Here is a 27,891-nt window from a genome sequence, read left to right on the forward strand (position 1 = left end):
CACGTGATGTCATGACGGCAGTTAAGATTCTGAAGTTAAGTTTTGCAGCCTGCCACTGCGTTCGTTAGCCGCCAGTCATATTCATGCCCCCCACCCCCTGTGCCTGTAATCATGAGGCCCCGTGCTACCAGTGCCTTGCATCATGATGCCCCTGCCTCACCCCACACGACCGGACTGCTGCAGACTGATCTTCGACGCGGGCTCAGTTACTATCAGGTCTGTAGTATCCCGACCTGCTTCGTGGATGGATTGCAAATTCATTTAAGTTTACAGACTCAGCCTTAACCTGTAATCGAATTCAGCAATTTTTAGAAGCGATTTTTTTCGTTCTGCTTGTGCTCACATCACTAATCGTGTAGGCTGTTAATGGTATGGTTACATATTTGTTTAATGCGTTTTTATTTACAATTATGTCCCACTCTTGTAAGCCAGGCTGTAGTCTTTGTGGAACGTCTAACTTCTGGATGATCTTTATTCTTCAAATAAACTACAAAGCGTACTATTCTTAATTTACCTATAGAACTGCGGTCAGAAAGCAGGATGTGTATAGTATTTGCTTGCCTAGAAATCAAAATATTTGAAACTTTTTTTATTGATTACTTTTTTCCTTCCAGGTACCCCACAGTAAAAACATGAAAGCACAAAATGGCTTTTCTGTACACTTATTAAAATGCATTTCGTGCAAGTATGTTTGTTACCAGACAGGCATTCTTCTTGTTTGTTCTATGTAAAACTGATGACTGTAACAAGTGAAAACTAGCATATATTTATTTATTGCTGCAAGCGCCTCATATATTACTGTCCATCCTCACGATGTATAATTTAAATTGTAGAACAGAAAGCGGCATGCAAAATAGTACTGTTTGGGAAAAAGATAGTTGACCACCTCTTCATAGAAATAGTGTCAAATTTCTAAGAGGTTATAACCTTCAGAATAACACATTTTTACAAACTTGGGTTTGGAGCACTGAGTTACTTTACAAGGCTTTAGATGAGGTGTTTAGATTCAAGTGATTATAGCCAGTGGAAATACCCAGCGTTGAGAAGACAGAAATCAATCACTCCTATGAAAGTTACTTCATAAGAAGAAACTCCTTTTGGCTCCAACTACAACTTCACACAGTGAAGTGCTACTGATACAGATGCTAGACTGTTACTTTAGTCACAAGTTAAAAATCTTCAGCATCTTTTTAGTGATCCTGAGCTGCCAGACCATCCAACGATGTGGGCTCTCTCTTCACTGTACTCCAATATTGGATCTGTCAAGGATGTCAATGGTAAGACCGATTCACCATCTAAGCTGGTTGCTGTCTGGAGAAATCTATGTGGAGAAGGAACAAGTATAGTCACACAATTAGTCTTTCTTTGTCTTCCATGCTGGGAGATGCAAGGCCCTTTGTTACAAAATTTTGATGGGAGGCTTCCTCCTTTTTGGGAACAGGATCAACAATCTCTTCATCAGTCCTTGCAAAATGCTCCAGTAAATCCACATTGCCACTTCCATTAAAATCTGTTGGCTGATCCATGCCATAAGAAGAATGTTCATCTGTGGTAAGTTTGGACTGCTGGATTTCCTCTGTAAACAAATCTGCTGCCAGGGTGGTTTTGAATTCTTCTTTTGAGCTAAACCAATGGTAAGTTCTTCTTGGGCAATGGAGGAGGAGTGTCAGAACCCCTAGACTCGGAGCACGAATTTGTGGACTGTACTTTCCAACCAACCAGCAAAAGTGCTTGAATCCAACTACATGGGCAGAGTTGGTTCGTTCCCGACGACTCAAGATGGCACCTGATCTGGCCGCCGAAGAGAACCGGAGGTTAGCGGTCTAGTCTGCAGGGCTGCTGCGACAGAGAAGTGGGTAAGCGGTGCGAGCGCCTCTTCATCGGCGCACTTCACCGAGTTACGCGAACAGTAAAGACAAAGAATCTGCGCAGTCCGTCAAAACTTCCCAATTCCATATCGTAGTGTCCCATTTCATGAGAGAAGATGTCCGGAGAGTCAAGAGAGTGTTATTTATTATTCCTTCGTCGAGTTTGCCGGTTTTGAGACGAGTAACTGTGAAGCGTTTTCCCCGGCAGTTGAGTCAGAGGTGCTGCGTCACCATAGTTGAAGTGAGGAGATAACGTCCTAGAGTTCAGAGAGCTGAGGTCACAGCGGCTAATGAGATAAGTAAAAATTGAGCTTGTACAAGGATTTGCAGAAGGTTTTGTAACATTGCAGCATTAGCTGAATTCTAAAGACTGAAAGACAAGGCTGAATATTTATTACCTGAACAAAGAAAACAAGAACGACTCAAAAAACGTTATATTTATAGATGTACATGTGAGAATACAATAATACCTGCTAAGGAAGGATCGTCTAAAATCAGGAAACCTATAAGGCAGAAGAGAAAACTTAAGTAGAGGTACTAGACAGGTTGAATTCAATTCAGTTCGAAAATAAGTTGGAACTCTTACCTGAACTATAACCTTGATGCAGAAATTCCTGTGAAAATAAAAAAAGATAAATACAGTCTTAACTTGAAAGGCAAGTAAGAAGAAAGACAGCAACAGAAAATACAGAACACCACTTAAATAGGCAACTCCACAGTTAGTGAAGTAAGTGAACCACAAAAACTATAATAAGAGTCACTAGAATAGAGAGGCTGACTAGGAGAATAAATACCTGTTTCTTTTTAATAGTGACGACTAGCTGTTGAGGAAAACTCATTCCAATATTAACAGGAGAGAAGCGAGGTGCCGGAAATAAAGGGGTGAGATATTGTCAATAGAGAAACTACAAACCAATAGGAAGTGTAGGACTGTGTTATTAATGGTGTATTAATGTACAGGTTCCGTTGAAGCTAGACGATGTCTGCGGATAGCTGACTAAGGAACCATTCCGGACCAGTCTCTTCTTTGTTTGTTATTTTATCCAATTTCCCCCTTCCCTCTGGATAACGGTCAAGGGGTTCTGAATAAGACCCGTTGGCATTGCTTTGTGGGATTTGGGAGTTAAGCATCTCTGTTCCCGTGCAAGAATTGGAAACCATATTGGACAAGTACGTTTCTGACAGAGTGAAGTGCCCACGTTGCCTTCGCACCTGAACAGAGATGGCTGAAGGAATAGACTTACAGTCCCTAGGAACAATCCTGGATACAATACAGAAAGAGCTAGGAGCGGTGAGGGAGGAAAATCTGAATCTTAGGCAAGAAGTAGTTAGTGCTAGAAGAGAAACTGCGGAATTAGCACAAAGACTTCGGTCACCCAGTAGTTCGGAGAGGGAAGCCATGAACCCAGTATTAGAAGCCACTAATAGGACAACCACCCAAGTAATTCATTCCCTATCCCCAGTAATTCCATTGGCGGCACCTGAAAGATTTAATGGGGATCCCCAGAAGGCACAAATATTTCTGTCACAGTGCTCTTTGCATTTTATGTGTCGCCCTTCGATTTTCCCTGATGCGCAGTCCAAAGTAGCTTTCATACTCTCATATCTGAGCGGAGACGCAGCTTCGTGGTCAATGCCTCTGGTCTCTCGGGAAGACCCCCTACTTAGAAATTTTGAAGATTTCAAAAAAGAATTCCTTCGGATATTTGACAGACGACGGATATCCCAGGTAGTGGATAACGAACTACTCGACATACGACAGGGAAACCGAGACTTGATTGCGTACCTGCCACAGTTCAACAAGTTGGTGGTCGAGACGGACTGGCCCGAGAGCAAGAGAGCCGCAGTGTTTTACCGTGGACTGAAAGATGAATTAAAAGATACGCTGGCACAAATTCCGAACCGTCCCACTGAGGTTTCGGCACTAAAAGATTTAGTCTTGGAAATTGATTTTCGTCAAGGAGAAAGAAGAGGAGAAAAGAAAAAAGATTTCAGAACAATTCCCCCAAGATTTGACAGAGCTAGAACAGATAACACCAGAAGCACCGAGAACCAGCAAGGAGTGGAACCAATGCAGATTGGAACAATCAGAGGCCCCTTAACTAAAGAGGAGAAGGATAAGAGGAGATCAGGAAATTTGTGTATGTACTGTGGGTCTGGGGGGCATTTCGTTAGAAATTGTCCAAAAAAGCCCAAGAGCCTTTACAAGCCGAAGGAAAACTAGCGGCACCACCTGTGGGGGGAGTTGAACAGGTGGATGCAAATCAAGAAAAGACTCCAAATTAACATCGGGTGGCAAGTACCTTACAATCAGCAGCCCCACATTTGAACCAGTCCATGGAAGTCAGATTCCGAGAAACCATTTTAACAGAAGTGTCGGTGATGATTGACTCCGGAGCTACAGGAAACTTTTGCGACTTGAGATTTGCAGCTAAGGTGGGCATTCAAGCAATTAAGAAGGATAAAAGTGAGCCAGTGCGAGCCGTGGACGGAACCAATCTTTCGTCAGGACCAATTGTAAGTCACAGAGAGACAATTCAGTTGATTTCAGGTGATGGGCATTGGGAAAGAATCCAATTTAATTTGATAGATGCACCACAATTTCAATTGATTCTAGGTCTTCCATGGCTTACTGAGCACAACCCAACCATCGACTGGAGTTCGAGGACAATTGAGATGAAGTCGAAGTATTGCCATGAAAATTGTTTTGGTGTCGAAGAAAAACCTTTTGAAGGAAATCCAGCCCTATCTCTCTGCTCCATCGGGCATTCCATGTGTGTGATAAATACTACAGAGGTTCCAGAAGAATATAGAGAGTTCCAAGATGTGTTTAGTGAAACGGAGGCAGAGCAGTTACCACCACATCGAGTCTACGACTGCAAGATAGACCTGGAACCCGGTTCCAACTTGCCCTGCAGTCGTGTTTACGCGCTGACGGAGAAGGAAAACCATCATCTGAAGGAGTATTTGGATAAGTACTTGGCAAATGGATTTATGCGACCTTCTCAGTCGCCAGTTTCGTCTCCCTTATTTTTCGTTCCGAAAAAGGAAGGAGACTTAAGGACGTGTATCGATTACAGAGCCATCAATAAAATTACAAAAAAGAATCGCTATCCCTTGCCATTGATTTCTGTACTTTTGGATCAAGTGAAAGGAGCCCGAATCTATACGAAATTGGACCTGAGGGGAGCCCATCACTTGGTCTGAATGCGTGAAGGAGATGAGTGGAAAACTGCATTCCGGACCAGATTTGGACTTTTTGAATACCAAGTGATGCCCTATGGATTGTGCAATGCCCCGTCTGCTTTCCAGCATTTCATCAATGACATTTTGAAAGAATTTATAGACCAATGTGCAATTGTGTACATAGATGACATTTTGATTTACTCGTCTGATGTGTCAAGACACCATGAGCAAGTGAGAGGAATATTGAGGAAATTACAAGAACATAAGTTATTCGTGAAACTGGAAAAATGCGCCTTTGATGTGTCACAAGTTGAGTTCTTAGGATTTGTCCTTTCGCCTTCAGGAATATTAATGGACCAGAAGAAGGTGGAGGCGGTGAAGAATTGGGAGTCTCCTGCGAGTGTCAAAGAAGTCCAAAGTTTCATTGGATTTGCAATTTTTACCGAAGATTTATTGGAGAATTCTCTAGGAAGATTCTTCCACTTACCAAGTTACTGAGAAAAGGAATCAAATTTGAATGGAACCAGGAGGCGGAGGAAGCCTTTCAATCGTTGAAGACGGATTTCACCACAGCTCCAGTCCTGTTACACGCTGATCCAGCTGAACCTTTCTATGTAGAGACAGATGCATCAGATCAAGCAGTGGGTGGAGTATTGTCTCAGCGACATAAAACCATAGGGCAGTTACACCCAGTTGCTTATCGCTCTAGGAAATTAACTTCAGCCGAAATCAACTACACCATCACAGAAAAGGAGTTATTGGCCATTAAAAATGCCATCAAAGAGTGGCGGCATTACTTGATGGGGGCTCAGCACCAAGTGACAGTATTCACAGATCATCGAAATCTAAAGTTTTTAAAGTCAGCCCGGACCCTCACCCCAAGACAATTAAGGTGGTCCTTGTATTTTGCTGACTACGATTTCGTGATCACATATCGTCCTGGAGCTCAGAATGGGAAAGCAGACGCCTTGTCTAGAATTGGTACAGAAACACAGAGGACCCTTACGGAGAATCAACCAATCATTCCGAGGGAAAAAATCTTAGGAGCAATCACCTCTATCAGTCTAGAAGAAGTCGTCGCAAAGGTCATGAGCCCAGAAGCCATACTGGATTGGGCGGAGGAGGATCCAGAAAGAGAAGTTATCCGGCAACTACCCTATTATCGAAAGGCCTTGTACATTCCCACTGCTGAGTTGCAACAACAAATTATGCGAGAATGCCACGATGATAAATTGGCTGGTCACAAAGGAGAAGCAAAAACTGAAGAGTTGGTAAAGAGACACTATTGGTGGCCCAGAATGACTTCAGACATTGAGAGATATGTTAAGTCCTGTGAGCTCTGCGCTCAGGGAAAATCTGAACGGCAGGCCCCAAAGGGTCTATTACTGCCCTTACCCACCCCTCCATATCCTTGGCACACCGTCACGTTAGATCTGATTACTGACTTACCCAAGAGCCAAGGTTTTGACACAATCCTAGTGGTTGTAGATGCCTTTTCCAAGATGGCCCGTTTCACTGCTCTAAAGGGGTTACCTTCTGCCAAACAGTTAGCCGCCCATTTCAGCTCACAAGTTGTGAAGATGCACGGAATACCTAAGGTAGTGATTTCGGACAGGGGCCCTCAGTTCGTGTCTCACTTCTGGAGAGCCTTTATGGAAGGGTTGGGAACAGAGATAAGATTCTCCACTAGTTATCACCCAGAGACTGATGGGCAGACTGAGAGGGTCAATCAAGAATTAGAACAGTACCTGCGATTGTACCTTTTAAAAGAGGAAGGAGATTGGTCAGATTATTTGTGGACAGCAGAATTTGCTCACAATAATGCAAAAAACTGCTCAACAGGTTATTCCCCCTTCTTTCTAAATTATGGCAGGCACCCACATGCAACGATTAGGCAAACTGATATCTCAGTACCAGCAGTTAAGGAAGTCGTTACACATTTGCACCAAACTCAGTTAAGGGCGGTAGACAACCTTACAAAAGCCAAGGTGAAATATAAGAACTATGCGGATAGAAGAAGGAGAGAAGGGCCAATTTTGAATATAGGGGATTCAGTCTGGTTAAGTACTAAAAATCTGAGATTAAAGGGGAATCGGAAGTTTCAGCCTAGATTCATTGGTCCCTATAAGGTGAAAGAAAAAATCAATCAGGTCACCTACCGAATTGAATTGCCACCTAAGTTTAAGATTCATCCAGTTTTTCATGTGTCCCTCCTGAAGAAGGTTTCTAAGGATCTTAGGTTGAAGACACCTCCGAGACCAATTCAATTAGAGACAGGAGTTGAGTTTGAGGTAAAAGAAATTCTAGACTCCAAGAGGTCCAAAGGAAAACTTTATTATTTAATTGACTGGAAAGGTTATGGACCTGAAGAGCGATCATGGGAGCTAGAAAAGGACATACATGCTCCTAGGTTGAGTAAATCTTTTCATCAACGGTACCCCTCAAAGCCAAGAAGGGAAGGAGCTACTTTGTTGGGGGGTACTGTCAGAACCCCTAGACTCGGAGCACGAATTTGTGGACTGTACTTTCCAACCAACCAGCAAAAGTGCTTGAATCCAACTACATGGGCAGAGTTGGTTCGTTCCCGACGACTCAAGATGGCACCTGATCTGGCCGCTCGAAGAGAACCGGAGGTTAGCGGACTAGTCTGCAGGGCTGCTGCGACAGAGAAGTGGGTAAGCGGTGCGAGCGCCTCTTCATCGGCGCACTTCACCGAGTTACGCGAACAGTAAAGAAAAAGAATCTGCGCAGTCCGTCAAAACTTCCCAATTCCATATCGTAGTGTCCCATTTCGTGAGAGAAGATTTCTGGAGAGTCAAGAGAGTGTTATTTATTATTCCTTCATCGAGTTTGCCGGTTTGGAGACGAGTAACTGTGAAGCGTTTTCCCCGGCAGTTGAGAAGTCAGAGGCGCTGCGTCACCATAGTTGAAGTGAGGAGATAACGTCCTAGAGTTCGGAGAGCTGAGGTTACAGCGGCTAATGAGATAAGTAAAAATTGGGCTTGTACAAGGATTTGCAGAAGGTTTTGTAACATTGCAGCATTAGCTGAATTCTAAAGACTGAAAGACAAGGCTGAATATTTATTACCTGAACAAAGAAAAACAAGAACGACTCAAAAAACGTTATATTTATAGATGTACATGTGAGAATACAATAATACCTGCTAAGGAAGGATCGTCTAAAATCAGGAAACCTATAAGGCAGAAGAGAAAACTTAAGTAGAGGTACTAGACAGGTTGAATTCAATTCAGTTCGAAAATAAGTTGGAACTCTTACCTGAACTATAACCTTGATGCAGAAATTCCTGTGAAAATAAAAAAAGATAAAGACAGTCTTAACTTGAAAGGCAAGTAAGAAGAAAGACAGCAACAGAAAATACAGAACACCGCTTAAATAGGCAACTCCACAGTTAGTGAAGTAAGTGAACCACAAAAACTATAATAAGAGTCACTAGAATAGAGAGGCTGACTAGGAGAATAAATACCTGTTTCTTTTTAATAGTGACAACTAGCTGTTGAGGAAAACTCATTCCAATATTAACAGGAGAGAAGCGAGGTGCCGGAAATAAAGGGGTGAGATATTGTCAATAGAGAAACTACAAACCAATAGGAAGTGTAGGACTGTGTTATTAATGGTGTATTAATTTACAGGTTCCGTTGAAGCTAGACGATGTCTGCGGATAGCTGACTAAGGAACCATTCCGGACCAGTCTCTTCTTTGTTTGTTATTTTATCCAATTTCCCCCTTCCCTCTGGGTAATGGTCAAGGGGTTCTGAATAAGACCCGTTGGAATTGCTTTGTGGGATTTGGGAGTTAAGCATCTCTGTTCCCGTGCAAGAATTGGAAACCATATTGGACAAGTACGTTTCTGACAAGGTGATATCTTCAGAAGACAAAGTGTGCATGCTGGCATTCGAAGTGCAACATTGCACTGTCACACTGTCACTTATATTCAGCAAATGTTCTGGAGATAAGGAATGCACTGAGACCTGATCCGAGGAGGCTGGTGAAGCATTGGAAGTTAAACTCATTGTAGGACCGGTGGTTAGAGTTAAAGGAATGCCTTGGCTTGAGTTCGTCTGAAATAAAAAAGTGCCCGGGGTTGTAGAAGGCTGCAGATGTATAGATGGAACAATCTCAATGGTCTGTAGTGTGCCACTATTTAGTGTAATTGAATCTGAATCACCAGAACGGGGAATCCGTGGAAGAAACACGAGTAATTTGTACTTAAAACTGCAGTGCTCCCATAGGACTCTGTGGTAAAACTGAATTCTCACCCAAGCAAGTGAGGCGAATCTGTAGATGATGGACTCCTGTATTCGAACTAGGGTTGTAGAATCCGGTTCCATATTTTTTATCTATTGTCAGTTGTCCTGGAAGATGATTAGGGGTTTTGTGCAGGTGTCGAAGTCCTTTGATTAGCACAGGAAATGAGGAAATGTGATTTGCAATTTGCCTCTTAACAGTCCACCATTTACTTCGAAGCCACTGAGGTGAACGAGCACTGCTCCAAGTCAAGTTAAGTCAAGTCAGAAATTTGTATAGCGCGCTACTCACCCAGAGGGTCTCAAGGCGCTTAAGGGAGAATGGTTATTTGCTTTCTGAAGGAGAGGTGGTTCTGCGTGAGACGGAGGTGGGTGGGGAGGGAGTTCCAGGTCTAGGCCGCCAAGTAGGTGAAGGATCTTCCTCCCGTGGTGACTTTTCGGATGCGCGGAATCGCGGCGAGTGCTTGGTTGGACGAGCGTAGTTGGCGGGTGGGGGTGTAAAAGGTCAAGCGGGTGTTGAAGTATCTGGGTCCTAGGTCGTGGAGGGCCTTGTGTGCGTGGGTGGGGAGACGGAACGTGATTCTCTTGTTGACGGGGAGCCAGTGCAGGTCTCTTAGGTGACCGGACATGTGGTTGTGGCGAAGTATGTTTAGGATGAGTCGAGCGGATGCGTTTTGTATACGTTGAAGTCTTTTCTGCAATTTGGCTGTGGTTCCCGCGTAGAGGGTGTTTCCGTAGTCCATTCGGCTGGTGACAAGTGCTTGGGTGACCGTCTTCCTTGTTTCGGTGGGGATCCATCGAAAGATCTTTCGGAGCATGCGTAGGATGTTAAAGCAAGATGATGAGACGGCGTTGCTTAATCTCCACAACGGCCCCCACAACGCTAAGGATGCCTGGCCTCCACCTTGGGGGGGCCCAGGAGTGGACACCTCACAGGGAAAGCCAGGATGGGTTCCACAGCGGTATTCATACAAGCGCCTTGAGACCCTTGCGGGTGAGTAGTGCGCTATACAAGTATCAATTTACAATTACAATTTTATGAATCGTCCCAGGCAGAGGGGGATGATCAGTTTTAGGCGGCTATTCTTCATCCATTCGGCTACGTCTTTCATCCCTTCGTGTAGGTTTGTTTTGGCGGTGGTTGGGTCTTTGGTGAGGGAGAGGATCAGCTGGGATCTGCATAGGAGATGATGTTGTGTTGGCGTGCGATGGATGCGAGGGGACTCATGTAGACGTTGAAGAGGGTGGGGCTGAGCGATGATCCTTGTGGTACGCCGCAGATGACTTCGGTGGCCTCTGATCTGATAGGGGGGAGGCGGACTCTCTGGGTTCTTCCTGCGAGGAACGAGATGATCCAATCCAGTGCCTTATCTTGTATCCCGATGTTCCTGAGGCGTTGTACCAGTGTGCGGTGGCAGACCGTGTCGAACGCTGCGGAGAGGTCCAGGAGGATGAGGGCCGCAGTTTCCCCGTTGTCGAGCAGTGTCCGGATGTCGTCTGTGGCAGCGATGAGGGCGGTTTCGGTGCTGTGGTTGGCTCGGAAGCCGGACTGCGAGGGGTCGAGGGAACTGTTAGACTCAAGGAAGGCGGCGAGCTGACTGTTGACGGTCTTCTCTATGACTTTGGTGGGGAACGGGAGGAGCGAGATGGGGCGGTAGTTCTTAAGTTCAGTGGGGTCTGCTGTAGGTTTTTTCAGGAGGGCGCTGAGCTCGGCATGTTTCCAGCTTTCTGGGAAAGTAGCGGTGTTGAAGGAGCAGTTGATGATGTCCCGGAGTTGGGGAGCGATGACGGAGTAGGCCTTGTTGAAGATGTGACGGGGGCATGGGTCGGTTGGCGATCCGGAGTGGATGGAGTTCATCAAGCGGATGGTGTCATCTGTGGTGATTGGGGTCCAGGCGCGGAGGGTGGTGGTGGGGGGCTTCGGTTCAGTGGTGAGTGGAGCGGGCTGGTCGTCGAAGCTGTTGTGTATGTCTGCAATTTTGCTGTGGAAGAACGAGGCTAGAGAGTCGCAGAGGTTTTGAGAGGGAGTGATGTCGTTGTTGCCGGCGCTGGGATTGGTGAGCTCTTTGACAATGCTGAAAAGTTCCTTGCTGTTGTGGGCGTTGTTGTCTAGTCGATCCTTGAATGCTGATTTCTTGGTGGTGCGGATCAGCTGGTGGTGTTTGCGGGTGGCGTTCTTGAGGGCGGTCATGTTGTCTGTGGTTGGGGTTCTTCGCCACGCTTTCGAGGGTGCGGCAGTTCTTTTTGGAGTTCTTGAGTTCGTCGTTGAACCAGGAGGCTTTTTTGCTTCCAGGTTTGTTGGGATGGATTTTCAAGGGTGCTAGTTCGTTGGCGCAGTGGGTGATCCACTGTTCGAGGTTGATGGCTGCTTGATTTGGGTCCGTTGATATGGCGGGCGTTTCCGTTCAGAGATGTGGTGAGCTGGTCGGAGGTAATTTTGTTCCAGCTTCTGCGGGGAACTTGTTGCGGGTGGTGGTGGGTCGTGGTCTTTTTGAAGCTGAAGTGGACGCAGCTGTGGTCCGTCCAGTGGAGTCCCGTGGTGTGATTGAAGGAGATGTGTTTGCTGGAGGAGAAGATTGGGTCGAGCGTGTGACCGGCGTAGTGGGTGGGGGTGTTCACCAGTTGTTTGAGTCCGAGATTGGTGAGGTTATCCAGCAGGGTGGTGGTGTTGTTGTCGTTGTTATTCTCCAGGTGGAAGTTGAGGTCTCCTAGGAGAATGTAGTCATCGTTGGGGAGGGCGTGTGGGCTAACCAAGTCAGCAATGTCTTCGCTAAATTGTGTGCGGGGTCCTGGGGGTCTGTAAAAGAGGGTGCCTCTTAGTGTGGTCCTGGGGTCGGTGTGAATCTGGAAGTGGAGGTGTTCTGGGGCTATGAAGGTGTCGTCGGAGTTGGTCGAGATGCGGATGGTGTTCTTATGGACGATGGCGATGCCTCCTCCTTTTTGGTTGGTACGGTCCCTTCGGATGATCTTGTATCCGACCGGGATGGCTATGGCAATGTCGGGTGCTGAAGAGGCGTTCATCCAGGTTTCCGTGAGAAATGCGACGTCCGGCGACGTGGTGTCAAGTAGGTTCCATAGTTCAATGGCATGTCTGTGGACCGAGCGGGTGTTGATCAGGATGCATTTCAGGTGAAAGTAAAGTAAAGTCCACATTTGTAAAGCGCACAATCACCCGTAAGGGTCTCTAGGCGCTGGGGGCCGTCAGGAAGATTAAGTGAGCTATTGCCCAGAGTCACATGGTGCTGGGCTAACCTGCCGCCGGAGCCGGGGATCGAACCGTGGTCCCCAGATTCCAGCGTCAGTCGCCCTGGCCGCGGCGCCACACCTCTCCCCTGGTAGTTGTTCTCGGGGCTCTGTTTGGTGTTTGTGGTACTAGTGTGGGTCTTAATGCAGCAGAACTTGCAGGATTGGCAGGTGAAGGGTCCATGAGTACGTCCTGGGGCGGCTAGGTGGCAGTCGTGGAGGCGGCCGGTGTTGAGTGCAGTGAGGGTTGCGGCGTCGTAAGTTCGGCGGGAGGGATGGCCTTTGCGGGGGCCAGGGGGTCTGGCGCTGGGCGCGGTCCAGGCACAGACGGGCTTACCTTTGGCGCGCCTTCGGCCACTCTGACATAAGTGGAGAGTGGAGGGGGGGCGGAGCGAGGGAGGAGCAGCTGGGAGGCGGGAGCGGGGTGGCGAGTGGGGAGGGAAGGAGCGGTGATTGGGCTGAGCAGCGGCAGGGAGCGGGGTGGAGGGGCACAGGGCACAACAAATGGAGTCCAGAACCGAAAACGAAACCAGGGAGGCACAGCGGGCAGCGGTGGCGGCAGCAATCAGGGGGCACAACAATATTAATGCAGCGGGCAGCGGTGTCGGACGCAATCAGGGGGCACAACAATATTGATGCAGGGCAAAAACGAAACAGGCACAACAATTCAAATACAGGGCGAAAAGTAAAACAAAGTGATGTACACGACCAGATCCATGGCGACCTCAGCAGCTCAGGGGCACACCAGAAGCACAGCGGGCAGCAATCGAGGGACAGGCACGAGGCGGGTGGAGCGACCGGCTCTGACCAGGTCAGGTACCAGCCTTCAGCTAGTATGTCCCAGTTTATATCATTTTCATCTAGCACGTCAAGCTTGGTTATTCTCAGAATGAGAGTCATTTCATCTTATTTTGTCCACTCGGTCCCCCCACTCTGCTTCCAATTTAGATAATTTGACCACTTGGTTCTGATCGCGAACCAACTCTCTGCCACAGCCACCCAGGATACACCCTGGGTGACAGCATCGCCTACATCTGTGCCCGTCAACTCGTGGACCACTTCTGCGAGTCGCCTTTCTTCATCTTCTGTCCATTTCCCTCTATTGCAGGTTTCTTTCATCAGCATGCACCGATCCTTTACAGAACATGCACTTCTGCCCAAAGCAGCTCCTATCATGGCCCAGTCATTTCCGTGCTTAATGCGAAGCTCTCTGAGTTTTTGTTTTTCCCTGCATTTGTGCTTGTTTCGCGTATAGCGTTTTGCCCGTGTTAGCGTTTTTGTTCGACATTTGTGATTGTATTAAGTCATTGCAGCGTTCTCCTCGTTGTTTTGTTTTGTTTTTCCCTGCATTTGTGCCTGTTTCGCGTATAGTGTTTTGCCCGTGTTAGCGTTTTTGTTCGACATTTGTGCCTGTATTAAGTCATTTCAGCGTTCTCCTCGTTGTTTTGTTTTGTTTTTCCCTGCATTTGTGCTTGTTTTGCGTATAGTTATTTTGCCCGTGTTTGCGTTTTGACTGACATTTGTGCCTGTTTTTTGTCATCTCAGCGCTCTCCTCTCTGTTTCCCGCCTCCCTCGCCGCCCCCCGCTTCCCGCCACCACCGCTGTCCACGCCCCTTTTTTCCTTCTGCTCCCTCCCCGCTCCCGCCTCCCAGCTGCTCCGCCCACCCGCGCACTTCGCCTTATATGGCGACCGTGCGAACGCGCAGCGGGCGCGCCGATTGTGCGCCGCGGGCGCGCCGATTGTGCGCCGAAGGCACGCCAAAGGTAAGCCCGTCTGCGCCCGTCCGCGACCGGATCGCGACCAGCGCCAGGACCCCTGGCCCACGAAGACCCCAACCGACCCGCCTGACGTACTCCGCCGCCACCCTCATCGCACTCAACACCGGCCGACTCCCAGAATGCCACCAAGCCGCACCACGACGCACCCACGGATCTTTCAGCTGCCACGCCTGCAAATTCTCCTGCACCCGGACCCGCCTCACACCAGCACCCGCCAGGTCGAACACCAGCACCACACACCTCAAGTGCATCCTGCTCAACACACGCTCCGTCCACAGACACGCCATCGAACTCTGGAACCTCCTAGACGCCACAGCCCCTGACGTCGCCTTCCTCACGGAGACCTGGATGAACGCCTCCTCAGCTCCCGACATCGCCATCGCCATCCCAGACGGCTACAAGATCGTCCGGAGGGACCGCAACGCCAACCAGATGGGAGGAGGCATCGCCATCATCCACAGGAACACCATCCGGATCACGACCAGCACCGACAACACCCTGACCACCGCCGAACACATGCATTTCCAGATCCACACCGACCCGAAGACCACCCTCAGAGGCACCCTGATCTACCGACCCCAGGGACCACGCACACAATTCAGCGAGGACATCGCCGACTTCGTCAGCCCGCACGCCCTCCCCTCCGCCGACTACATCCTCCTGGGGGACCTCAACTTTCACCTGGAGAACAACAACGACCGCAACACCAGCTCCCTGCTCGACAACCTCGCCAATCTTGGACTCAAGCAGCTGGTGTCCACCCCCACCCACCTCGCCGGACACACACTCGACGCAGTCTTCTCCTCCAGCCCAGACATCGACTTCAGCCACGCCACAGAGCTTCAATGGACGGACCACAGCTGCGTCCACTTCGCCTTCAAGAGAACGACGACCCACCACCACCAGCAACAGACCGCCCGCAGAAGCTGGAACAAGATCACAGCAGACCAGCTCGCCACCTCCCTGAGCCAGCACCCCCCTGCCAGCTCAGCGAACCCCAGCCAGGCTGCCGACAACCTCACGAAGTGGATCAGCATCTGCGCGGACGAGCTCGCCCCGCTGAGGACCCCGCCCAGCAGACCCGGCAGCAAGAAAGCCCCATGGTTCACCGACGAACTCAAGAGCTCCAAGAAGAACTGCCGAGCCCTCGAGAAAGTCTGGAGAAGGGAACCCACACCGGACAACAGAACCACCTTCAAGCTTGCCACCCGGAAGCACCACCAGCTGATCCGCGCCGCCAAGAAAACTGCATTCAAGGACCGGTTGGACAACAACGCACACAACTGCAAGGAACTCTTCAACATCGTGAAAGAGCTATCCAGCCCCAGCGCAGGAAACAACGACATCACCCCATCGCAAGACCTCTGCAACTCCCTCGCCTCATACTTCCACAACAAGATCGCAGACATACACAACAGCTTCAACAACCAACCAACGCACACCAGGACCGAACAACCACCCCCCACCACCACCCTCCACGCCTGGACCCCGATCAGCACCGAAGACACCATCCAAACGATGAACTCCATCCACTCCGGATCACCGACTGACCCCTGCCCTCACTACGTCTTCAACAAGGCCGACGCTGTCATCGCACCCCACCTGCGAGACATCATCAACACATCCTTCGACACCGCCACCTTCCCTGAGAGCTGGAAGCACGCCGAACTCAGCGCTCTACTCAAGAAACCCACAGCGGACCCCACCGAACTCAAGAATTACCGCCCCATCTCGCTCCTCCCATTTCCAGCCAAAGTCATCGAGAAGACAGCCAACAAGCAGATGGCCGCCTTCCTTGAGACGAATGGATCCCTCGACCCCTCACAGACCGGCTTCAGAGCCAATCACAGCACCGAGACCGCCCTCATCGCCGCCACCGATGACATCCGAGCCCTGATGGACAACGGAGAAACAGCGGCCCTCATCCTTCTGGACCTCTCCGCGGCATTCGACACTGTCTGCCACCGCACCCTAGTACAGCGCCTCAGCAACGTCGGAATCCAGGACAAGGCGCTGGAATGGATCCTCTCCTTCCTCGACGGAAGAACACAGAGAGTCCGCCTCCCACCGTACAAGTCAGAGGCATCCGAAGTCATCTGCGGCGTCCCTCAAGGATCCTCTCTGAGCCCGACCCTCTTCAACGTCTACATGAGCCCCCTCGCGGCCATCGCACGCCAACACAACCTCAGCATAATCTCCTACGCCGACGACACCCAGCTGATCCTCTCCCTGACCAACGACCCAGCCGCCGCCAGAGCCGACCTACACGAAGGGATGAGAGATGTAGCCGAGTGGATGACGACCAGCCGCCTGAAACTGAACTCCGACAAGACGGAGGTCCTCATCCTGGGCTCTTCACCCTCTGCCTGGGACGACTCCTGGTGGCCTCCCGCCCTGGGCACCGCACCCAAACCGACGGACCACGCACGCAACCTGGGCTTCATCCTGGACTCCTCCCTCTCCATGACCAGACAAGTCAACGCCGTCTCCTCATCATGCTTCAACATCCTACGCATGCTACGGAAGATCTTCTGGTGGATCCCCACCGAGACCAGGAAGACCGTCACCCAGGCCCTCGTCACAAGCCGACTGGACTACGGCAACGCCCTCTACGCCGGTACCACCGCCAAGCTCCAGAAGAGACTCCAGCGGATCCAGAACGCCGCGGCCAGACTCATCCTCGACATCCCACGAACCAGCCACATCTCCGGACACCTGAGAGACCTTCACTGGCTCCCCGTCAACAAAAGAATCACCTTCCGCCTCCTCACCCACGCACACAAAGCCCTACACGACCAAGGCCCGAGCTACCTCAACAGCCGAATCAACTTCTACGCTCCCAAACGCCACCTCCGATCAGCCAACCACGCCCTCGCCGCCGTCCCCCGCATCCGAAGAGCGACCACAGGAGGAAGGTCCTTCTCCTACCTGGCCGCCAAGACCTGGAACTCCCTCCCGACCGACCTTCGCCTGACCCAGGACCACCTCTCCTTCAGGAGGAAGCTGAAGACCTGGCTGTTCGAGCAGTAGCGGAACCCCCCCTCCCCCAGCGCCTTGAGACCCTACGGGTATGTAGCGCGCTCTATAAATGTCATTGATTGATTGATTGATTGATTGATTAGAATTTCTTCAGGTGTGTGTCATCGTATATGCGAAGAACTTTTCTGTACACTGCAAAAAGGGGACGATTCAGATCCCAGGCCGTGGTCCTGTAGAAATCCTTTCTCTCATGCTTTGACATTTCAAAGATTATTTCTGAGGCATCTGTCATGCCACGTACCTTTAAATATCGATCAATTTTCGACATTAAAAGATCAATTTCTTCCTTTGACCACATTCCTTTCTTCCAATTGTGGCATTTATAAGTAAGGGAATCCTTATCTTCTCTTGTTGAACAAGGCCTGGCTGACAGGGTTCACGTCTTCATTTGCTGTAGGAGAAAGGTTGTCCAGTTGTTCATTCTGAAGATAATCAACTTGAGTAATAGTTTCTTCACGGATGTCATAGTTTGGTAACTTCGTAGTAGCTGTCATAGTCATCTGAAACCTCTGGTCCTTCTCTGAAATAGCAAGGATTGAGTGGATTCATCTGCACTTTGACTATCCTCAGAAAAACAGAATCGTTTTTGAGATAGTTCTAAGTTCTCTTCGGATTTCACTTCATGATCATTTTGAGGACAACGAAAAATAAGGTTTCCTTCAGTATCTTGAGTTAGGGTCACAGAGTTTGTGGTTTCTACTGTAACTGTTTCAGATTCTGCTGCAACTGTGCTCATACGTAATCTGTTATTAATAGTAAGGGACATCCGGTGCTGAAGCAACTGAACACCTTTGTCAGTAAGCACACTTCCGCCGACAACAGCCACTTGGTCTGTACACAGGGTCAAGAACACATCGCTGCTTGCGGACGGCAGTACTTCCTATGCACAGCGATTCCAAAGAGTAGCGTTCTTGCAATAGTGCCACTCGGGCGTTACGATACATCACTTGCTGCCTGGAGCACTCTTTCTCGGCACTAGAGCCCTTCCAGTTCTGGTGTTTTCCACTAGTTTTAAGATCTTCTTTCAGTTTTTCGTTGCTAAAATTTGTGTGATTTCTGATATTTATGTGTATGTTTCCCTGGTCTTTGCTTGATGTTGCTCACTAGAAAGTGTCATTCATAGTTGTTGAATGTCACTCATAATTTCACAGAAATTATGAAAATGTCACACATAGCAATATGAAAACTTGTCAGCTATGCCTTGCCTGGTCTTCTGCCGCCCACTTGCGCCTGCCACTGAAGCTGCAGGCCAGGCCTCAGGTGAGTCAGTCTGTCGCCTACACATTCTCAAGTTTGAAAAGTTGTCTGACACGGCATACATTTCAACCTCCATGTCTTCAATGGAATGTGTGTATATGTGTATATGTGTATAAAAACACACTTATTGATTCATCGAGTCCATCTCTCCTTTCTAGCTCTGACCTCTCAGTGTATAAATAGACACCTTTCAGGAACAATCAACATAGGCCTAGAGCTCTTGTAACGCCAGACAAGAAAGAGCCATCATGTAGTCTGATTTAGGAAATACAAGCTTGTTCTTGTAAGCATTGGAATTATAAGTGCACAATTGGACAGTGTAATATCACATTTGTTTCAGGATACCGAGTAGTGACATATTTCTCCTATGCGAGTCTTACAGCAGCACAACATGCATGTCTGTGGGCTACAACGTTGTGTTACACTATGTGCTGGTGCAGGTGATTGTCTTTCTGATGCCAGATTTTTCAAACGGAAGCAAAAGACAGTGCCTCCAATTTTGAATTTATGTTTGTTGTATTTGTATAGCGCCTTCTCCCATTAGCATGGGTCACTCCTACTCTGGGCATCGTTGTCACAGGGTCCCGGGTTTATCAGTGACCGGTTGCATATGGCTCTCTAAGTTTAGTCGTGTATGACAGGTAGAATTTTGGTCATGTCGAATTTAGTAATGGGTAATGTCGATTAAAGTGAAAGTAAAATTAATGTAATGCTGTCCTACATCTTTGTTCTGCGTTATGTGCATAGATGTATCCATTTGACCCAGTTATTTGCTGGGGTAAATGTCTCCTTGCGGCTGGGTTTTAGATATGTGCTTATAAAAGAATGTATGTACTTGTATGCATTAGGACCCCTGGATTGCACGGCCCAAAATATGGAAAAATATGTCAAAATCATTACAGAAACACCAATTTCCAAGTTATACCCCATTCCGTATGGGAACTTTCTTAATAGTGGGGTGCACTGCACCTCGGAATTCCAGCACACTTCATTATTTGGATGATAACACCTCATCTGGAGTCCCTTGTAAAGAGGGCCATAGTGTGGAGCTGCTGTTGGGTTCACAGATCTCGGGAGGCACTGCTGTCTTTTCTTGAGCTAGGGCCTTCGGCCTTTGTTTGCACTGTGACAGACAGGTGATTTGGGGGCTCAGAATGATTGTTGTTTTTTCAGTAGCAAACAGGATAAGAAAGAACTGTGTGTTTGTGTTAGCAGACCCCACCCGTAGCCCATTCTTACACCCATAAACTTCTCTTTACTACACCTTGAACCCCTCCCATTTAGTAGTAACTATTGTTCATTTCTCAGCAGCTTTCCATTGTCCCTCTGACATTTACAGCTAAAACGTAGGTTTATGTGTGAGGAGACCTTTGACACTTTTACAGAAATCTCACATAGAAAAGATAGGAGGTATGGATGACTGACTGACTGAAATATTTTTAAAGCGCTCGATTGCCGCGGCGTCTTGGCGCTGTAGTACAGAAGAGCAGGTGAGAGCAGGTTAGGGCAAGGAGAAGAGCAAGGTTTTCAATGCCTTCCTAAAGCTCATTTTGGATTTTTGTGAGCGAAGCGCGGGAGGCAGCGCGTTCCATAATTTGGAGGCTTGGTGGGAAAAAGATTTTCCACCACATCGGGCTCTCCTTATTCTGGGCTGACATACTAGGTCCTGGTTGGCTGATCTTAAGGTACGTAGTGGCGTGTAACGAGGAAGGAATTTGGCTAGATCGTCAGGAACTTTGCCATGCAAGGATGTGTGGACCAAGCAGAGGGCCTTGAACTGTATTCTACGCCTAACTGGGAGCCAGTGAAGTTCGCGTATGGCTTTGGAGGTTGGGTGACGCTTTGGCAGGTTCAACAGGACCCTAGCTGCGGCATTTTGAATTGCCTGTAGCTTGGTCAGTTGTTTTTCTCCCGTGCCCAGGTAGAGTGAATTGCAATAGTCCACTCGGGACATTACCAGGGATGACTCTGCTTGTAGGTTTGTGAATAGCATTTTATAGTACATGAGAAGTACTACCTAGTGCTACTTTATGTACTAAAAAATACAGTTTGTGAATGGACCCCTTTTTGATCTGTTTCAAATCTTAACCACACCCCATGCTAAATACCTACAACAGACAGTGTGTTGTTTTATGGTCACTTTTACAGGTGCCAAACCGGGCCTGTAAGGAGGTCCAACTAGCTGTGCACAGCCTCCACTGATGCATAGACATGGTTTCTGCCAGCTCTGCTCACAGCCTCCTCTGAGGCATGGTGGTACCTGCTAGATGTGTTCACAGCCTCCTCCAAGGTCTTAACAAGCCTTGCCAGCTGTACATAGTGTCTTCTGAGGGCTACAAATGGATCCTGCCAGCTGTGTACACCGGCTATTCAGAGGCCATAGTGGGTCCTGCCAGCTAGCTGTGCATAGTCTCGTCTGAAGCATGTAAATTGATCCTGCTAGCTGTAGTCCGCCTCTTCTGAGACCAGTAAATGGATGCTGACGGCTGTGTGCACAGCCTCCTCTGAGTTTCTAATGTGCCCTCCCAGCTGCATACGCAGCTTCCTTTCAGGCCATGACATGAATGCTGCCAGATGTGTGCACAGCCTCCTCTAAGGGAGTAAATGGATCCTGACAGGTGTTTAAGCAGCCTCGTTTGAGGATTGTAAATGTATTCTGCCAGATGTGTGCACAGCCTTCTCTAAGACTGTAAATGGATCCTGCCAGCTGTATATGCAGATAGCTTTGAGGCTTGTAAATGGATGCAGTGGGACGTGTGCACAGCCTCCTCTGAGACTGTAAGTGGAGCCTGCCAGTTGTTTGCTCAGCCTGCTTTGAGGCCTGTAAACGGATGCTGTGAAATATGTGCACAGCCTCCGACTGAGCAGGAAGACAGTGCACGGACGTCTTTGTTAATTTGGGGTAAATTAGCATTCCCTTGGATCATGTGTTGTGGAGGAGCCCTAGTGTTCCTGACCCCTGACGCAAGCATGGGGCCAGCAGAGGGCAAGCACCCAGGGTATGGTGGGGAGTCTCAGCTTTGCAGAGCACTCTGAGACATGTTTAGAGTGGGCCATGACACTTGCACTCTGGGAATGACCCCTGTGCTCAGCGTCTAGTTGGCCACTCTCCCAGCATGTGTCCGGCCTGTAGGACAGCCCCCCTCTGCAATTCCAGTACAGAGATCCACTCAGAGTTGCATATGTGCCCAATCAATTCTGATCTGTAGCTGGCACTTCTAGCCCAGTACTGGGGCACCTCGCTCACTCATTCACCTCTACCCAAAAGTGCACTGGCATAGAGAAGAGAGACGTAGAGTTCGGGCCATCATTGCAGTAGTTGTAGCGCGTAACTGCAGCATGGGTGCACCAGTTGCCTCATATGTAGTTGAGCTTATATAGCGCACAGCTACCCGCAGTGGGTGTCCCGGCGCTTGCTTAGGGAACCCTTCCTGGTATTCCCCTGTGAGATAACAGGGTATCCACAAGGTGAAAGTCAGGCATCCCGCCGCGAGGGGCCGTTGTGGAGATTAAGCAAGCTATTGCCCAGAGTCGCAGAGTGTGAACCCGTGAGTCGAGGAGGCACCGGGGCGAGAATTTTCGAGTGCGTGGAATTTTTAGCCCAAGACCCGCCGAGGCGGGGAATTGAACCCTGGTCCAGGACCGATCTCAGCTTCCGGGTCTGCTGCCTCTAACCCCTGAGCCACACTTCTCCACTGTCAGTACTGCGGCCAGGCGGCCTGCCTCATAAATTAAATGGTGCGCTTCTGAGCCTCTCAATAGTGAAGATGGGCTGGCCCTATCTCCTGTTTACTAGCCCAGCATCATCATCTTTGTTGTAGCACATTCTGATGACCAAGTTACAGATAGAGCTACACAACTATAGGGGCAGCAAGTACATGTTATGGTACATTATTTATGTTTATATACTGCATCTATGGAAAATATGGACCACGGCCCAAATGCCATGTCTGTGCTTAGTTAGATGTAAGCAAACTGTTCTATTTAATGTGTTGTGTTGTAAGTTTGTGTATGTTCCATGCTACTGAAAAGTGCTGTTTGGGGCCACATTGCAGCCAGCTGTATAGTATATCTGCGCTATGTGGGGTGTATGCCAGGTCTGTCCAGAGCGTTCTGTTCGATGCTTGCATGTTGTAAACTACTTAAAATGCTCTTGAGAGCTGCTTGCCATCCATCTATATAGTATTTCTGAGCTATGAGCTATATAAGCTCTACCCAGTGAGCGCTATTACATGTCAGCGTGTGATGTACATTATTGAAAAGTGTTGTTGGGTGCTACAGTGCACCACAACAGTCAGCTGTATGCTCTATCTGTGGTTCACAGTAAACAAACCTTTGTAAACTAGTTACAGAGGTTTCGTTTTTTTCTGGTTCCAGTACCCCCTGGGCCCCCATACTGCCTATTCCTTCCATTTGAAATTTACATTTACAGCTGTAGTGTGAGAATGCATTTCATGAATTTCAGGAATATAAAGTAGGGTTGCCAATAGAAAAATTCCAACCGTGTGTTTAAAGAACCTCGAAAGACCTTGTCTTGGTACTAAATAGGGTACTAAATAAAGAAGTATGTATTCATATGTAATGCTATTTTTCTGCCTTTGTTCCCTTTACTTATAATTCATGGATCTCATCATTTAGGCAGCCCTAGAACACAATTAAAGTGCATTCTATATTTGCAGTTCGCACAGATAAGTGCTAAAAATACAGCTTTAGGTGACTGCTTATTTTTGTCGGTGTGACAAAGGGGTAGGTGATGGGCCGGGCCGCTGGGGAGGGGCCCCCTCATTGTGCTTTGCAGGGTGGCCCCCTCAAGTTTTGTTACACCACTGTTACTGTAGGGTGTGACCGGGTACCCTCTAAATCTCCTGGCATCGTGATTGCACATGCAGAGTGGCATTGACTTTTTTTTACCATCATAGTCTACGTGAGATAACGCACAATAATCACTCTACCATAAAGCTACTCTACTGGTGTGTTAATAGACATTCTGCCAGCACATAACCACTACCTTCTTCCTCACTTTGTAAGTTGCATCACACTCATAGAATGGGTACCTTAAGAATCCCACAATGGGGAGTACCAAACAATCTCAGTCAAAACTACAGTTTGAGCCGCAGACAACACCCAGGCAGCAGGAGCTCAACAAAAACGCTTCTGAATCCAGTTCTGAGACAGGTGACCCACCCACTGACACCGATTTAAAACAAATCCTGGCTGCCATGCAACATAGCTTGACTAAAATTGACACACTTTCCTTCCGAATGGATAGGATGTTTGAACGGTTGGATAAACATACCGAAAGCTGAGACGCAGTGGAAAAAAGTGTCTCAGACACAGAAGACGTCCTAAACTTGAGCTCACTTTCATACTCTACAATGGATAAACTACTGTTTACTGTGCAAGCCAAAGCTGTGGATTTGGAGGCGTGCTCAAGATTCAAGAACATTAGGATTGTGGGAGAAGTAGAGTTCACTAATAATCCAAATATGGAACTTTTTGTTGAGCAGCTTCTTGTCACCCTTTTGGGCAGAGACAATTTCTCAAACATGTTCGTTGTTGAGCGTGCACACCGCTCCCTGCCCCACACCTTATAATTGCGAAACTCCTTAACTACAGAGATCGAGAAGCTGCTCTCAGTAAGGCCAGGGAACTACAGACGCTACGATACGAGGGCATGAACTTCTCCCACTATCCGTACTTTACGCAGCAAGTTTATACCCGGTAATACCAGTTAAAAGAAAGATCTGCAATCTTCATCTGGAATATAACATGATGTACCCTGCTAAACCATGACTACAAGTTGATGGAAAATGGCATGTCTTCACAAATCCTAGACAGGCACTACAGTTCCTAAAAAAAAATGGGGTGGTGTCTCGGAAGGGATCCTCTAGCTCTCACTGCAATAGGGGAGATGACACTCCAGACATGGAATAATAATGCTAGCCCAGAGACCAAACTGTCCGCTGTTGAATAGGTGTAAGACTTTCAGCTGCGGTAAGCTTCAAACCTCTTTTGAATTGGGTTTGATAGGCCTAAGACTACTGAAATTCTTAAACCTACAGTAATTTGCCCCTGCGATATGGCACAATATTTACAACATTGGGTTGGCTGAGGTGGTCCCCCCCAAAGTACTTCATAAGGCACAGTGACTTGCCTAATAATTCTGAAGGGGGGTTCAGTTCTGTCCCCTTTTTGCTTATTGACCCAGCGGGGAAATGCTAATGGGTAAGAGCAACGCGGCACACTTGTTGGTTTGACTCAGGGAGGGTGCAATAGTCATGAACCGTCACTTAACATGGGAAGCATACTACATTAATACCGGTTAGGTAATTCTGGGCCACGGGGGTGTGGGGGATTTAATGCTAGCAACATCTGCCCTCGTGTGTGACCCACAGTGTGTATATAAACTTGCACTGTTTACCTCCTTAGCTCAAGCATTGTTTAGTGGGGGGAGGGTAGACTATTGACTATGCGCTGTTTGGGTTTGCATAGAGTGGGATTTTTTGTTGTTGCTATTGTTCAATTGATGTCATGTGAAACTGGGTTTTGGCTGGCAATGCTCACAGTGTGACAGATTTCAGAGACCACAAGCGTAATGGTTCTGACTGGGGCGGAACAGAGTGTATGTAATAGCGTAAGATTTCTGACCTCGAACATTAGGGTCTTAACTGACTTTAGGAAACTATGTGAGTTTGTTGCATATCTAAAAGGACACCAGGTACATATTGCTCTACTTCGAGACACACCTGACCCTAACAGTAGTATCCTCACACATAAACGATTACAGGGCAAGTATTGTGCATGCTAGAGGCGTTCTCACATGGATCAACCCAAAATCAAGCATTAATCTACAGGAAATAGAAATAGATCCAAACGGAAGATTTGTCATAGTTAGATGCCATAAAGAAGGGCTAACTGTAATGCTAGTTAATGTATATGGCCCCAATCACAACGACCCACAATTTTACTATACACTTGGCTCCCGCTTAACAGCATCTTAGACCCTACCTTTGATCGCTCTACGGGTCCTTCTCGCTGACCATCAGCAGCTGCCAGCGCAATAGCAGATATAACAGACCAATTAGGCATGCTAGAATTTTGGAGACAGCCTTCCTCCGGAATTACAGGGTTCACTTAACAACTCTGCTGCATATGATATCCACACCTGAATAGATTTTTGGTTGATACTTAAGAGTCTTTTTTCACTTGTTATCACCTGTAATTGCTATTGTTCAATTGATGTCATGTGAAACTGGGTTTTGGCTGGCAATGCAATGCTCACAGTGGGACAGATTTCACAGACCACAGGCGGAATGGTTCTGACTGGGGTGGAACAGAGTGCATGCAATAGAGTAAGATTTCTGACCTGGAACGTTAGGGTCGTAAACGGTTATAGGAAAGTACGTAAGGTCGTCGCATATCTAAAAAGACAGCAGATACATGTTGCTCTACTTTGAAACACACCTGCTTCCTAACAGTAGTATCCTCACACATAAACGATTGCAGGGCAAGTATTGTGCGGCTGGGTTTACATCGCATGCTAGAGGCGTTCTCAAATGGGTCAACCAAAAATCAAGCATTATGCTACAGGAAATAAAAATAGATCCAAATGGAAGATTTGTCATCACTAGATGCCATAAAGAAAGGCTAACTGTGAAACTAGTTAATGTATATGGCCCCAATCACGACGACCCACAATTTTACTATACACTACTTGGCTCCCACTTAATTCAGGGCATGGATATTCCACTAATTTGGGAAGGGGACTTCAACTGCATCTTAGACCCTACCTGTGATCGCTCTACGGGTCCTCCTCACTGCCCGTCTGCAGCTGCTGGCGCAATAGCAGATATAACAGACCAATTAGGCATGCTAGATGTTTAAAGACAGCCTTCCTCCGGAACTACAGGATTCACTCACTACTCTGCTGCATATCATATCCACACCTTAATAGATTTTTTGGCTGATATTTAGGAGTCTATTTTCATGTGTTATCACTTGTAACCCACTCCCAGGAACTTATTCGGATCACTCACCAGTCTTGCTGGACATTGATCTGTCTACCAGGAAATTCACACCATTTATCTGGAGGTTTCCCCTTACTCTTTAAGACAGACATGGCTTCATCTATAGAAATGTTCTTTGAGAACAACTTAGGTTCAGTAACCAGTTTTGAAATCGTCTGGGAGGCCTTTAAGGTTTTCATTACAGGTCTGACAATTTCGAAGCATGCAGGAGTGCTTCATGCTTTAAGAGACAGATTATTGAGATTAGAAAGGGTGAAAGCCCAATTAGAGCAAGCCCATCAATGCTCAGGCGATGCAAAATTCCTTGTGGACATTAAATAGGCTCTCGAGGAGTACCATGGCACTTCTAATAGTGAGGTTAAGCACCTCTGCAAATACTCTGCGGCTAGGGTTTATGGTGAGGGAGAGTGCCCAGAAGCTACATTGGTATCATTACTGCGCCCTAAAGACAGGCAGGTACGATTATTGAGTTACGGGATGAGGATGGTCGCCTGCTTTATGAAGCAAACTTGATTGCAGAGAGGTTTGGTAGATATTACGCTGAGTTATACAGTTCACGGATATCACTGGGGTGATGAGGCAATTAAAGAATACTTGGAACATATTTAAATGACATGGCTTACCAATACACATAGGGAACACCTTATGGCCCCTCTTGATCCTAGAGAAATTTGCACTGCACTTAAGACAATGCGAGTTGGAGATGCACCCAGACTAGATGGCCTCACAGTGGCCTTTTACAAAATCTTTCAGGAATTGCTTATACCTCACTATATGAGGAAATGGTCAAGGCTGATGTGATGACCCCGTCTATGAGAGAAGCATTAATAGTTACACTACTGAAACCTAGAAAACCTCCGGATAATTCCTCTTTCTATAGACTATCGCTGTTGAACGTAGATACCAAGCTCTTTGCCAAAATATTAGCCAATTGCCTAGCCCCATTGGTCCCTCTGGTGGTCCAGCCGGTTTTGTTCCGGACCGGAGCATAACTTACTATCTCAGAACCATCTTTGGGACCATTCAAAGAGTAAACCCAGATGTCAGAACTGTTGGTGAGGTGTTTCTCCGGCTGGTTTCAGTTTTATACACCGCCCCAGAAAGCCAGGATAAGACTGGGCAATATTGTCACTTGCCCTATTGCAATCTCGAGGGGAACCCGACAGGGGCGCCCACTGTTCCCCCTTCTGTATGCTCTGCTGGCAGAAGCCCATGCCTGTGACCTG

At 47.8% G+C, this 27,891-nt stretch overlaps 2 pseudogenes; one reads left to right on the forward strand and one right to left on the reverse strand.

Moving 5' to 3' along the window:
* LOC144753955 (E3 ubiquitin-protein ligase TRIM39-like) overlaps positions 1–27,891 on the forward strand; it is a 487,783-nt pseudogene that overhangs the window by 63,560 nt on the left and 396,332 nt on the right.
* On the reverse strand, positions 1,180–18,117 carry LOC144752348 (cyclin-D-binding Myb-like transcription factor 1; annotated as a pseudogene).

This window comes from Lissotriton helveticus, chromosome 5_1 (genome assembly GCF_964261635.1).
Source record: "Lissotriton helveticus chromosome 5_1, aLisHel1.1, whole genome shotgun sequence".
NCBI classification, from domain to species: domain Eukaryota; kingdom Metazoa; phylum Chordata; class Amphibia; order Caudata; family Salamandridae; genus Lissotriton; species Lissotriton helveticus.